Source organism: Zonotrichia albicollis, chromosome 31 (genome assembly GCF_047830755.1).
Source record: "Zonotrichia albicollis isolate bZonAlb1 chromosome 31, bZonAlb1.hap1, whole genome shotgun sequence".
In the NCBI taxonomy this organism is placed as follows: domain Eukaryota; kingdom Metazoa; phylum Chordata; class Aves; order Passeriformes; family Passerellidae; genus Zonotrichia; species Zonotrichia albicollis.
In genome coordinates, this window is record NC_133849.1 from 3,714,918 (window position 1) to 3,728,048 (window position 13,131).

The 13,131-nt window shown below is 53.8% G+C and overlaps 1 pseudogene; it reads left to right on the top strand.

The window, feature by feature from the left end:
• Positions 1-710: 710 nt before the first annotated feature.
• LOC141725819 (uncharacterized) overlaps positions 711-13,131 on the top strand; it is a 65,381-nt pseudogene continuing 52,960 nt past the window's right edge.

The following is a 13,131-nucleotide window of genomic DNA, read 5'->3' on the forward strand; positions in this document are numbered from 1 at the left end:
AGATCCCCCTACAGCCCCCGGAGCAGCCACGCTGAGCACGGCGATGCCTGAGAGGAGGCTGTGACCCCGTGGCCAGAGGGCCCCGCTGGAGCAGCCTGTCCTGGCAGGACTGAGCCCGGGGGAGATCCCACGCTGCAGCACTTGGAGGGGGCTGTGACCCCGTGGGATGGAATCAGCTTGGAGAAGTCTCCGGTGGGAGAGAGCCCAGGGTGCAGCAGGGGAGCGACTCCTGTCCCTGAGCAGAGGGAGAAGCCCCGGGGCATGAACTGAGCCCGGCCCCATTCCCTGTCTGCGGCACTGCCGGGGTAGGAGGTGCAGCTGGGAGGAGGGAGGCGTGGGGGAAAGCTGCATTTAAGGGTCTTCAATTACTTCTCATTATCCTGCTCTGAGTTTTTGGGGTTTTCTGTCATAAAACTCTCCCATCCCCCACTCATTCACAGGGGTTTAGTGCGGTTTTCCCTTTTTGGGGGCAATCAAAGCGATGTTGCGGAGAAGTTTGTTTGTGTTTTCAGCTCAATCCCCCTCGGGCCCGGGCCCGTTCCAGCGCTGTTACTCAGCTTCGGCTCTGCCCTCACGCAGCCCAGGGGGCCCTGAGAGCGAGGGGCGGGGCTGTGCCGTGTGCAGAGCACGCCCCTGGCTGGGATTGGGCGTCAGTCGTGGTTGTGGCGCGCTGATTGGTGGGAGCGGGGCGGAGCAGGGCCCCGGGGGCGGGCTGGGGGCGGCCGTGGCTGGGCAGCGGCGCCATTGTCGTGTTTGCGGTCCCGGGAGCGGCGGCGGCGGCCGGAGCGTGGTGAGGCAGCGGCGGAGCTCGGAGGCGGCCGCAGCGCAGGTGGGAGCCGCGCTGGGTTGTGCGGGGGCTCGGGGCTGGCTGTGGGCCTCGAGGGCGCCAGGGGGCTCGGGGAGGTTGGTTGTGCCGTGTCCGGCCCGTGTTGCCGCTGGCGTGAGGGCGCTGCGGGAGCGGCTGCCCGCGGTCTCCTTGCGGCCGCTGCCTCGGCAGGAGCCGCTGCCGGAGCAGCGCTGGCTCGGCCCGGTTGCTGTGGCTGGGACAGAGGGGGCTGCCCCGTGCCCGGGGCTGTGCGGGGAAATTCCCGTGGCCGGAGGTTTCTGTGCCCAGAGGAGACAGAGGAGTCCTGTAAAAGTGACTTTATTGCTGGGCAGAGGGAGAGGCCGTGGGGCATTTGCCGTGCGCTCTCTGCCATTGTTGTAGTTCGCAGCCTCCTTTTTATTCTCATTTTCCCGGCCTCATCTCCCTCTCCCTTTGCCCACTGGCTGAGGTGCTTGGAAGGTTCAGACTTCCCGATCCGCCAACTGCATGTCCTCGTTAATGTGCACCCCCACTTTTGTATAACAGCCGATATTCATGGCTCTGTTAAATCCTTATTCTTCTGAAAGTTCAGGAATTTAGCGGGACTTTCTGTGAGCAGCAGTCCATGTTAATTAGGAACATTTATTGAAGCTGGTGGTTTCGCCCGTTATTTCCTCATCTACGAGTCCCTGGCCCCTCGCTCAGCTGCTGAATGAGCTGCACTCTCAAGGTGTGGAGCATGGTAAAAAGCTGAGAGTTGCTCTAGCACATCAGAGGAGAAAGAGCATTCATTTAACCCATGGTCTGCCAGGGAGCCACAAAACTGTGTCCCATTCCCATTCTTTCCACGTTTGGACCAATACATGAGCTGCTTTTTTGTTTCCCGTGTTCATTTTTTTTCACCACTTTTCCTTTGTCATCTATTTGCCAACAGCAGTTTGAGTAATTTAATTTTCCACAAACTCCTCTTTTTTCTGCTAACAGATGATCTGATCCCATCCCATGGTTAAGTGTTGGGTTCCTCATTTCAGTGGGTTGGTCAGCAGGAAGGTCAGGAGCTGGAGCTGTCTGGTTGGTTATTATTGCAAGGGCAGCTTGTAATCTAATGATGCCATTGAAATGAGAAATGGGTTCTGTGGCTCCTGGTATGAATTGGTTCGGGTTCCCAGGGGCTGGTCCATGGTGTTGTAGGATTGGTTCTGGTGGCCGTTCATCTTTTCCCCAATTTGGCCGCTCTCTCCAGCCAGGGCTGCATCAATTGACTGCTTTTGTCTAATTAAATCATTAAATCCTTGGATTCCGAGCTGATTTCCCTGAATTTTTGGTAGCAAAAACCCCCAGGGCTCTAATATACCCTATATAACACAAGCAGTGCCAGCACATGTTGGAGTGGGCAGAGGATGATTCCCCCCAATGTATTTATAGTGAAGTTTTCCCAACATTGTCCATGTGCTGTTTCCCTTTGCAGCTTCACCCGTTTGTGTTGCAGGGTCAGATATCCTCCCCCTGGGCTCTGCCTTGAGCTGTGCAAATTCCATCAGTGCCAGCAGGCAGAGCTTGGGGTGAGGGGCAGAGGGAATCAGCCCAATTCCTGCCCCAGGCAAGAGACCCAGGTGAATTGTCCACACTTTGCCTGCAGTGTTCATTTGCATTTCTAAAGCTCCTGTGGAGGCTGCCTGGAATGGAGCTTCTCTTCCTGCTGCTGGGCAATGTTGATGTTTTGTTGCTGGTCGTTAACTCTGTGGGTGTCTTTTGTGCTGTTCCCAGTCTGTTTATGTATTAAACTCATCTCCATTGAGCAGTGTAACACCCCTTAAGAAAAACCTTTAAAATTCATTTCCCCAAGGCAAAGACAAACCAAGCCTGAGCAGAGAAATAAGGTTTAAAAGAACCAAAATCGGTACATTTTGCAGCAGTGCAATGGCAGGCAGGCCAGAGTGTGGGTGTGAGTGAGCCCCAGAGTGGAATTGTGCCCTGGTGTTCCCCAGCAGCTGTGGCAGTGCAGGCCCAGGCAGCGCTGAAGCTGCAGCAGTGGCAGCAAGGCTTGGCCCCAGTGGCTGGAGATGGCAGAGGAGGGTGGCCAGGATTGCAGAGGATTCCAGGGGAGGATCTGTGGGCAGGCGCAGGGGCTTGGCCCGCTGTGGAGCCCTGGCTGCTGCTGCGTTGCCTTCAGGGCAGGCTCAGGGGCGGCCTCCCATCCTCCTGCTGCAGGCGGGAAGTGCAAATCTCCGGGGCTTCAGAGCCCTTGAGGCCAGGCTGAGGGGTCCCCCCGTGTTGAGCTGTGCTGGCGGCTGTTTCTGGCCTCAGGGACACTTGGCATGGGCCCCTTGGCCACCAGTGGTGCTGCTTTGCACTCCTTAGGCAGGAGCCGATGTCCTGGCTGGGTGTTGGCAGCAGCAAAGTGCCAGGGCAGGCTCTGTGCCAGCCCAGCTTGCTGTGGGAGAATATCCCTTGATATCTGCTCCAGTGGTTGCTGAAACAGTGAGAATTGCTTTTGCCCCCCTGTTGGGTGCCATGGTGTCAGCAGAAGATATTGAAGCCTTCCTGCTCAGGGCATTTCAGTGCCAGGCTCTCACAAGCACCCAGAGCTGCGTGGGTTGAGCTGAGCATGGGGCGGTGACCTGCGCTGTGTCTGATTGCCCTTCCTTCGCTCCCCTGGAACAGGGTGTTGCTTTTAGATGCCACTTGTCCTGGTTGCTTCTGAGTGCTTTGGAGAGACTCCATATCTAATTTGCCCTCTTTCCCTGGGGCTTCCCACACTTCTGGGTTCACCTCAGCATAGGCCTGTCCAGACATTTGACACAGAGGTAGAACAGAACTGGCCTCTGTATCACCTTTTATAATAATAATTTTTGTTCCGAGTTTAGTGATTCAATCCTTTTCCAGTAAATCATTATAGCAATTAGGAATAAATAAAAATTCATGCATTTCAAATCCGTCTCCCAGATCTACTATTAGTGGTTGAGTAAAACCATACATCTTTCCCACTTTTCCCACTTATCCCCTCTGTAATCACACGTATTTTTAGCATATTTCCCCCTGCGGTCTAAGATTCAGAGTGGATTGAGAGGCCCCTGTGTCCATCAGGAAATGCCTCCTCTCAATGCAGACCCACCCTGAATGTTCTCAAGGGCTGCAGTGTGGAGGGTCCCTGGTGTGATGGGAGCTGTGACCGCCCTGGCAATCCATGTCCATCAAGGGGTGGACTTGCTGGTGCTGAGGGTGCTGCTGTCTGTGCTTGCAGTGTCCTTGTGCCCTGCAGCTGGAGCCCTGGTTCCTTGCCAGGGGCTGTTTGGGTGGGCTCTCCCCTGCCGAGGAGGGCAATGCCTGTGCCAGGTGCTTGTGGCCGAGCCGTGCCCTGGGTGCTGGGGCCCCCTTGGGCCCTGGGGTTGATCCCTCAGGGGCTGTAGGAACTGTGCCCTGGCCTTTGCCTTCAGCTTGGCCTTTTGCTGCTCCCTTCTTGCACTCACCTGCTGTGCCTTTGTGCCCAAGTGCTGCAGGGCCTTCTTGTGCCCCTCCTGCAGCCCCCTCAGTGCCTGTGGGTGCTTGTCTTGCTTTACAAGAGAGGTGTCTGCTCGGGAAGGCAGAAAAAGCCTCTCTTGGAATGGAGAATGCAAACCTCCTCCCTCTTATTTTTAAGACTAGTGAAATGAAGGGGCTCTCAGGCAAAGATATGGGAATAGGAATACCAGTTCCTTACTAGTGTGTATAATAAAGGAAACAAACAGCAACAGCTGCGGCACTGACAGCAAACAGAGCCCGGAGCCAGTCCCGGCCTTTGGGCTGCGGCGCTTTCCCCTTGGGTGCAGTTCCGGGCACGGCCGGCAGGGGCGCTGGTGGCTCCCGCGGGGCGGGGCAGCGCATCCCTCCCATGGGAACCTCTGTGAACGGAAATAGAGCAATCCCTTCATCTAACTCTTTCACTTTTTTACCTTCTATGGCCTTTCTCCCGTGTTTTGGGAAAGAATTTGGAGAGGCCTGCCTTTTAACTGAGCTCCTAGGTTTTCGATAAGGTGCTTCCTGTGGAGAGAGAGTTTCCCTGAACAGCCGGAGGTGTGGTTCCCAAGGGGACGTAACTCAGAACAGGACGGGGTCAGGGGAGGATATCCCGCCGAGGCTCGGTGGGAGTGTGGGCAGGGTCTGCTGCCGGAATCGGCAGAGGGGGATGTTCCCGTGGAGCCCGAGGCGGAGCGTGGGCAGCCCCCAGATGGCTGATGGCGGCTGATCCGGCAGCTCCCGGCAGAGCAAAGGCAGGTGGGAGAGCCCGGCAGCAGCGGCGGTGCCCAGCGCAGGTGGCACGGGCAGGGCAGGCGGGGATGGGATGGCTGGGACCCCCCCTGGGTGCGGTGGGCGCGGTGAGCTCGGAGCAGGCGGCAGGACAGAGCAAGCCCCATCTTGCCCAGCATGGGCGGCAGAGCGGCCGCGGGCCAGGCAGTGGGAGCAGGGCACACAAATTGAGCGAGAGCGCCGGGGCAGGTGGAGCTGCCCTGGGCAGTGAGGCCGCACCTGGGATGGAAAGCGGGGCAGGCGGAGCTGAGGCGGGCAGCGAGCCGGGACCCGGGACAGGCGCCTGGGCCGCGAACGGAGGGGGCAAGACCTGCAGAGGATCTCGCTGTCTTTTTTTTTTTTTTTTTCCCTCTGGTGTTTCTGGTACTTTAAAGATTTTTTTCTCCTAAAATCTCCTTTCTAACATGTGGCATATTCTCTTTCTTCTACATTAAACGATTTTTTTTACAAATAAATCTAGAGCCTAACAAACCTAAACTTCTGCTTGGATACTTTGAAATAGTCAACCAGCTTACTCATGACCTGCAAATGTTGTTTTTCTCATCACCTTTTTATTTCTCCTTTGGCAAATTAATCATCTCTCAGTTACTTCCTTTGCTACTCCAAAAATCCCGGTGCACCCATACTTCCTTAAAAAATGATCACACAAAGCTTGAGTACCCCAGTGGGTTTTCTGATGCAAGTCTTCTAATATTTTCCTAGTAAGCACATTTTATTAAGTAATTGTCTTCCATCAAAAAGTTTCCATTTCCCTGATTTTTCTTGTTCACTTCCTGTCTTGTTTAATTCTTTTCTCTCGGCTTTCCTAAACTTTGGAATTTCCAGCTTTTCCTCCTTTAGTGTTTTTATTAACATAACTCTTTTATCTCCAGTTTCTGCTGCATCCTTAGCTTTGTGATGTGCCCCCACTTTGCCCAGTTTGCCTCTCCTTTGGCCCGGGCCGGGTTCCCCCCGCCCGCAGCGGCTGGAGCAGTCGAGAGCCCCGCGCTGCCCATCCCGACCTGTCCCGGCTCCATCCCCGCTCCTGCCGCGGCTGCGAGGGCTGCGGGAACGGGGCAGCGAGGGTGTGGCTGCTGCTGGGGGAGGAGGAGGAGGCAGGGAAGGGCAGGGATGAAGGGAGAGGAGGAGGTGGGGTTAGGGTGGAGGAGCAGGGGGAGGGATGGAAGAGGAGGGATGAAGGCAGAGAGAGAGCAGTGGTGGAAGGAGGAGAAGGAGGTGGTGTTATCGAGGAGGAGGAGGAGAAGGGATGGAAGGGGAGGGATGTAAGACGAGAAGGAGGTGGGGATAAGACAGAGGGGGAAGAGGATGGGGGATGGAAGGGGAGGAGTGGGGAGGAAGAGGAGGGACAAAGGCCGATCGAGGCTGAGCTGAGGGAACCACGCTGTCGATCCCTGCCTGAATTTGCAGCCCCCACCTGTGGGATCATCGCCCCCCCCAATCGCGCTGGTGAGCGGGGAGGGGGAGCTGGGCCCGGATATCCCTGGGGGTCCCTGGGTTGGGCTTTTTGGGGTTGTTTGGAGAATGAAGAAGTCCAAGGCTGAGCGGAAAAGGCCCCTTGGGGGGACATCGGGGGTGGCGGTGGCGGCTGCCGGCAGAGGCAGCCTGGAGGAGCAGAGCCCTGTGTCCCCCAGGAGCCCAAAGGGGGGAGCGACACCATTGGTGGGAGCCTGAAGAGCCTGGAGAGGGGCAGGGGGGACTCCTTGGAGCCGCTGCAGCCCAAAGCAGAGAATGAGGGGAGAAGGGAGCCCGGGAGCCCAAACAGCCCCAGCATCCCGAAATGGGGAGAGCGAAGTGGGGGGAGCTTTTGGCATTGCTGGGACTGCCAGCAGCCTGGGCAGGGCGGGCACCGAGGAGAAGGGGGACCCCCAATCCAAGCATGACTCCCAGCAGGTGGGACAGGGGGGAACCCCCGAACACCAGAGGGGAGGGACCAGGGATGGGGAAGTCCTGGGAGGCTTTTTCAGGGCTGAATCTGGGTGTTTGGGAGGTTTTTCTGTAGCTGAGGTGGCCGGTGACTTGTAGAGATGAACTTGGGCAGAGGGACCTTCAAACTCAATGTGTGTTGGGGAAGGTGAAAGAGGAAAGACTTATAAATACGATTGTCTTGCAAAAGATTTTGAGAATATAGAAAGTATAAGGCAGACTGAAATGAAAGCAAGCTCTGAGATACCTCACTTAGTGAACAACTGGAAAACAATGTTGTGGCCCACTGAAGGTAATCCCCTTTTGATGAAACAATTCCCTCTGCTTGCAGACAGATCCAAGGGTCAAAGCAGACCCTACTGGCTCAGCAGAAGGGGTCCAAAGAGGGGTTTTTAGGGCGTAGAATGTAACACAGCATGGTGATGTAATGATTCTTACACGCTCTATGTAAATTCTGTAGGATTTGTATGTTGTACTAGAGTGGTTGATGAGAAGTAGAATATTCAACACAGAAGAAAATTTATTGTGTTGTAATGGGAACGTTATTCTCTTATGCTCTTGCCTGTCTTCGTCTTTAACCCTGTCCCCCTCTCTACCCCTCTCTTCTCTTGGGCCTGTTCCGAGCTGTGCCTGGCAGCTCCAGGCAGGGCCCTGCACCCAGGCCCTTTGCAATAAACTGCAAGTTCCACGCCCTGGCTGCAGAGCTCTCTTGTCTCCGTCCGTCCCGACCGTCCTACCCCCCGACACTCCTACAAACGCTCTCATCCCTTGTTTTCCCCAAACCAGGATTTCTCATTGCCAGCCCCAGGGAGGCTGCGAGGAAGAGGAAGATGCCCCGGGACACTGAGGCAGGTGAGGAGGAAGTCAGTGCCCCTTTCCCCTCTGTGCTGCTCCATCTCCCAGCCCAGCACGGCCCCGGCTGCAGCTCAGCCCTGGGGGATCTCCTTGCCCTTGCCTGTGGCACGGAGGCAAATCCCATCCTGTCCTTGTCCTTCCTCCCCCAGAGCAGGAGCTGAGGATGGAGAGCAGGGAGGACAAATGCCCGCGGCAGAACCTGGTGGAAGAGGCCGTTTTGAGCGGCTCCACAGCGCAGGAAGCCAACGGGGAGGAAAAGCCCCGGAGATGCCGCACGAGGAGGGGCTGCAAACGCAGCCGGCGGGGATCTGAGGGGGAAAGAGCCAGCCTGGGCCGGGAAGGCGGCCGGAGATGGAGCCAGAGCTCGGAGCTGGTGCTCCATGAGCAGCTCCATGGTGGGGAGAAGCCCCACACGTGTGAGGAGTGTGGGAAGAGCTTCAGGTGGAACTCTGAACTGATCAAGCACCAGAGGATCCACACTGGGGAACGGCCCTACGAATGTGGGGAGTGTGGGAAGAGCTTCAGCCGGAGCTCCATCCTGATTGTGCACCAGAGGATCCACACTGGGGAGAAGCCCTACGAGTGTGGGGAGTGTGGGAAGAGCTTCACAGAGAGCTCCAGCCTGATTGTGCATCAGAGGATCCACACTGGGGAGAGGCCGTACAAGTGTTCCGAGTGTGGGATGTGCTTCAGCCAGAGCTCCAACCTGATCATGCACCAGAGGACCCACACTACTGAGAGGCCCCATGAGTGTTCCAAGTGTGGGAAGAGGTTTAAGACCAGCTTCATTCTTCTCCGGCACTATCGGATTCACAGAGAGGAGAGGCCCTTCCAGTGCCCCGACTGCGGGAAGGGGTTCAAGCAGAATTCCACCCTCGTCAAGCACCGGCGCATCCACTCTGGAGAGAGGCCCTACGAGTGTCCCCAGTGTGGGAAGAGCTTCTCACAGAGCTCTAACTTGATCCGACACCAACGGAGGCACCGGTAAGGGAAGCCCTGCGAGTGCCCCGAGTGTGGGCAGAGCTTCGTGCGCTGCTCCAGCTCCATCCCCCACTGGAGGAGGCACTTTGGGCACAGCCCTGGTCACTCACATTCCCTGTGATCCATGTTGGGAACACACCTGGCTGCTTAGACTTTTGGTTTGACCTTAATTTTCCTCTGCTTCACCTTCATCCTTTAAAACACCCAAAACTGGGTGAAATGAATGAAATTCATCGAATATATCTGACGTTGCATAATTTCTCAGTTGTTTTAGAGGGAATTTAGTATTTGTGGACACATTCTGTGTGGAGTGCTGCTGTTACTAAGAGGCAGGAATTTGATCTCACCCTTCTTGTGTTGCTGAGAACTCCTCCCCTGTCCCAAACCCCAATTCCACCCTTTGGATACCCTATAAAAACTCCATGGCACTGCCTTTGCCCTGTCTTTGGGGGTTAAGAAATGGATTCCCAAAGGATCAGCCATTTTCCAACTGGATTCCCAGAGGATCCGCCCTTTCCCACTGGATTCCATGAGGATCAGCCTTTTTCACTGAATTCCCAGAGGATTCTGACTCTGTCACTGTTTCTTTCTGTTAGTATTACTGCATTTGTGTTATCAATTTTTGCTAATAAAGTAGTTTTTTCTGCTCCTTAATCTTTGCCTGAGATCCCCTTAATTTCAAAATAAATTACTATTATTATCATTATCATTAATAATAATAATAATAATAATAATAGTTGTAGTAGTAGTAATAGTAATAATAATAACAGTAATCAAAGGGAGGGGGTTTACATTTTCCATTTCTGTGGAGGCTCCTGAAATGGGGAGACACCCCCAAGGCTGGGCCATGTCAAATAGTTCCAGAAAGATGTAAATTAGTTGATGTATATGCATGAGGGTCTATGAATATGCAACAGGCTGATGTAATTAAAACCAGATTAATTAGGGTGTGTCCCCGAACATAACTGGGGGGTCTTGGTGGCCATAACAACCTTTGCTCGATGCTCCTTGTCTCCCATTACATCAATCCGTTCCATATTCATGACCTTGTTGCATATCCATGAAGTACTTTACATATTCCCGGAACAAAATTGGCTTAATCCTGTTTGGGGGTCCAACCCCCCTCCCAGCTCAATTTGGGGTGTCCCATCCTCCTCCTAGCTCAGTTTTGGGATCCCATACCCATCCCAGCCTAATTTGGGGATTCCATTCCCCTCCCACCTCAATTCGGGGGTCCCATTTCCCTCCCAGCTCAATTTTGGGGTCCCGACCCTCTTTTCTGCGCTCTCTTCTTTCCGATCGTTCCCCCAGTCCCCTCCCCTGTGTTTGGTTTTGGGGGCTCCAGGCCCTCCTGCTCCGTTTTGGGGTCCTGACCCCGTTTTGGTTTAATTTGGGGTCCCCATCCCCAGGGTCACCTTTCCCCCCTCCCCAAATTCCGCTCCTCGCAACTGAAGAGTCATCAGCGAGACGCGCTCTGATTGGCTGGAAATTACCCCACGCCGTCTCTGAGTATTTACCGCAGTGAGAGGCCTTGGTCTGTGCCCGGCAAGTGATGAGTCAGAGTCGGGCCGGGCGCTGATTGGCTGAAAATCGCTGATAGGGGTCAGTGCTCTTAGTTTGTGCCCAGGAAGTGGATCGTCATCAGTACCGCACGTTCTGATTGGTCGGGATCTGTTTTGTGGTGGGGACGGGAGGAACTGGGGTTTCTTGGGGTTTATTTAGGGTTTGTTTGGTGTTTATTTGGGGTCATTTATCGACTATTTTGTGTTTATCTTTGGTTATACTTGGTTTATTTCTGTTTATTTGGGGTTATTTGGAAGTATTGGGTTTGTTTGGGTTTATTTGGGCTTATTTGGAATTATTTGGGGTTCTTGGGAGTTATGTTGTTGTATATGGGGTTTTTTAGGAGTACTTGAGATCATTTGGGTGTTTTTGGTTTTAATTTGACTTTTTTGTTTGCTTTTTTGGGTTTATTTGGGATTTCTTTGGGTTTATTTGGGGCATTTTAAGGTATTTAGAGTTGATAAGGGGTTTTTTAGGGTTTATTTCCAGTGTTTGGGGGTTATTTGGGTTACTTGGAGTCATGTGGGGTCAAAATATCCGGGAATGTTTCTCCTGCAAAAACGGGAATTTTCCCTTAAAAATCTGGGACTTTTCCCAGCCAATAGCAGCGTGCCCCACCCCAAACCATCTAATCACCACGGGTCTCCCCTCAGGAACACCGGACCCCCTGTGCACCGATCTAACCAATCACCGCGCGTCTCCCCTCGGCAACTCCCGCCTTCTTTGCCTCTATGCAGCCAATCACCGTGCACTGCCCCCGCCCCTTCTCTGTCAATCACCATGCCCTATACGAAACCAACCAATTACCGGGCTTCTCCCCTAAGCAACTCCCGCCCTCCCCGCGCGTACCAGCCAATCATAGCCGAGCACGAAGCAGCGCCCCTTGACCCCGGGGCCGGGCATGGAGCGGGCGCCCCCTCCCCCCCCCCGCCCCCCCGGGACCCCCTCAGGGACCCCCGGGAGCCGCCCCGGGCTCGGGCGGGTCCTGCGGGAGGCGCTGGAGAGAGCGGGGGAGGCGCTGGGAGAGGACGGGGGGCTCCGGGAGCTGCTGAGGAGGCGCAGGGACAGGTGAGGGGTCCTGGAGGGGTCGTGAGGGGAATTTGGGGAGGGGTCTTGAGGAGGTTTGCGGGGATTTGGGGAGGGTCTGGGGGGAACTTGAGGGGGTTTTAGCGAGGTCTGGGGGTGCTGGGGGGGCTATGGGGGGAATTTGGGGAGGGGTCCTCGGGGGGTGTCACGATCCGTCACAACCTGCAGGCAAACATCTCGCTTTGGTCAGCTTGCCTCCCCCACACACCTGCCCCGGGCTGGGGGTTTCAGTCCCAGTCCTTGGAAGGAGCAGAGGGGCCTTTTCACATGGGGGTTCCATGTCTCAGTCCTTGATGGAGAGGCTCCTTCCATCTCAGTCTCTGTCGCAGTGGTTGTAAAACAGGTGAGGGTCTTCTGTGGGGGGACCACCTGAAACTCAGGAGAAGTCCAGCCAGGCCGAGAGGTGGGACAGCTCCCAAGGCTGTTGTTGCACAAAGGGCACGGTGCCCCTTCTTCTTCTCCTTGGGCTCAGAGCAGCACACAGCAAACATCACCTGTGAGAACAATGGTTTAGCAACACTCTCAGGTCTCAGGCACATGACTTTCTCCCTTGGAGCCAGAGATTTCAGACAGGGGGGTCTTCTCTTCAGTGGTCCCCCAATGACGATCATGAGGCAGATGAGGGAAAATTCAGACAGACTCTCACACAACCCCGTGACTCACAATTGTCTTGAGGGATCTTCATCAGCAGAACTCTGGAGCATCATTGATGAGTCTGCAGAACTCGCCGTACATTGGTAGTATAACCCGGAAAAATCGAGACGATAGAAAGAGAGGAAAAAGAGAGTGAGAGAAGGAAAAGAAAGGATAGGAGAAGGAGGTGGAAAGGGAAACAATAAACAAACATAATATTGATTATCATAACAATTTTCACAAATGGTTGATTAATTAAAACAATATTACTTTTAAAACAATATTTAAATAGTTATAACCAGTCACAAATAATCAAAAGCAAAAGCAATCAACACATATTAATACAAGCATTAACTTAAAAAAATTATTTTCTAAAACAATTCACTAAAAATCGAAAGTAATTTCCTCAAAATCATAAATAGAAATCAAGGATTATTCCAAAACACATAGGCTTCATTCATAATTGCCTTGTGTCAAAGTCTTGGGGATGTCCATAGCGTAAAGGACATCAGCCAAGTTGTGTGCATTAACTATAGACATCAATCTTGTCAGCTGTTTCATGCTCCAATTCATAATGAATGGGACTGCTGATAAAATAAAACCAAACAGAATTAGAATCAAAAGGATAACAATGGCATGGCACACACTGTTCAGGGCACCTGTGGCAGAAGGAGATCACCTAAAAGAGTATCCCACCACCTGTGCTCGGCATCTTCCTCCACTCTTTCCATGACACGATGTATCAGTCTCACATTGTGATGAACAGTCACCAGGGTTTTCTGTCCATTTTTCTGAATCTTCTCCAGGATTTCAACCAAGTCTCGATGGAACAGCAGTTGTCTTACCAAAGTGAGATTCATCCCAATAGGAGTAGGCATCAGTTTGTGAATCAGTGTGTAGTTAGATTGCAACAGGTAGTGAGAGGTAAGTGGAGCTTCATAAGAGAAATCACATCCTGTAATCTTGGTAAAGTTACAAGCACAGAAATTGGAAAGATT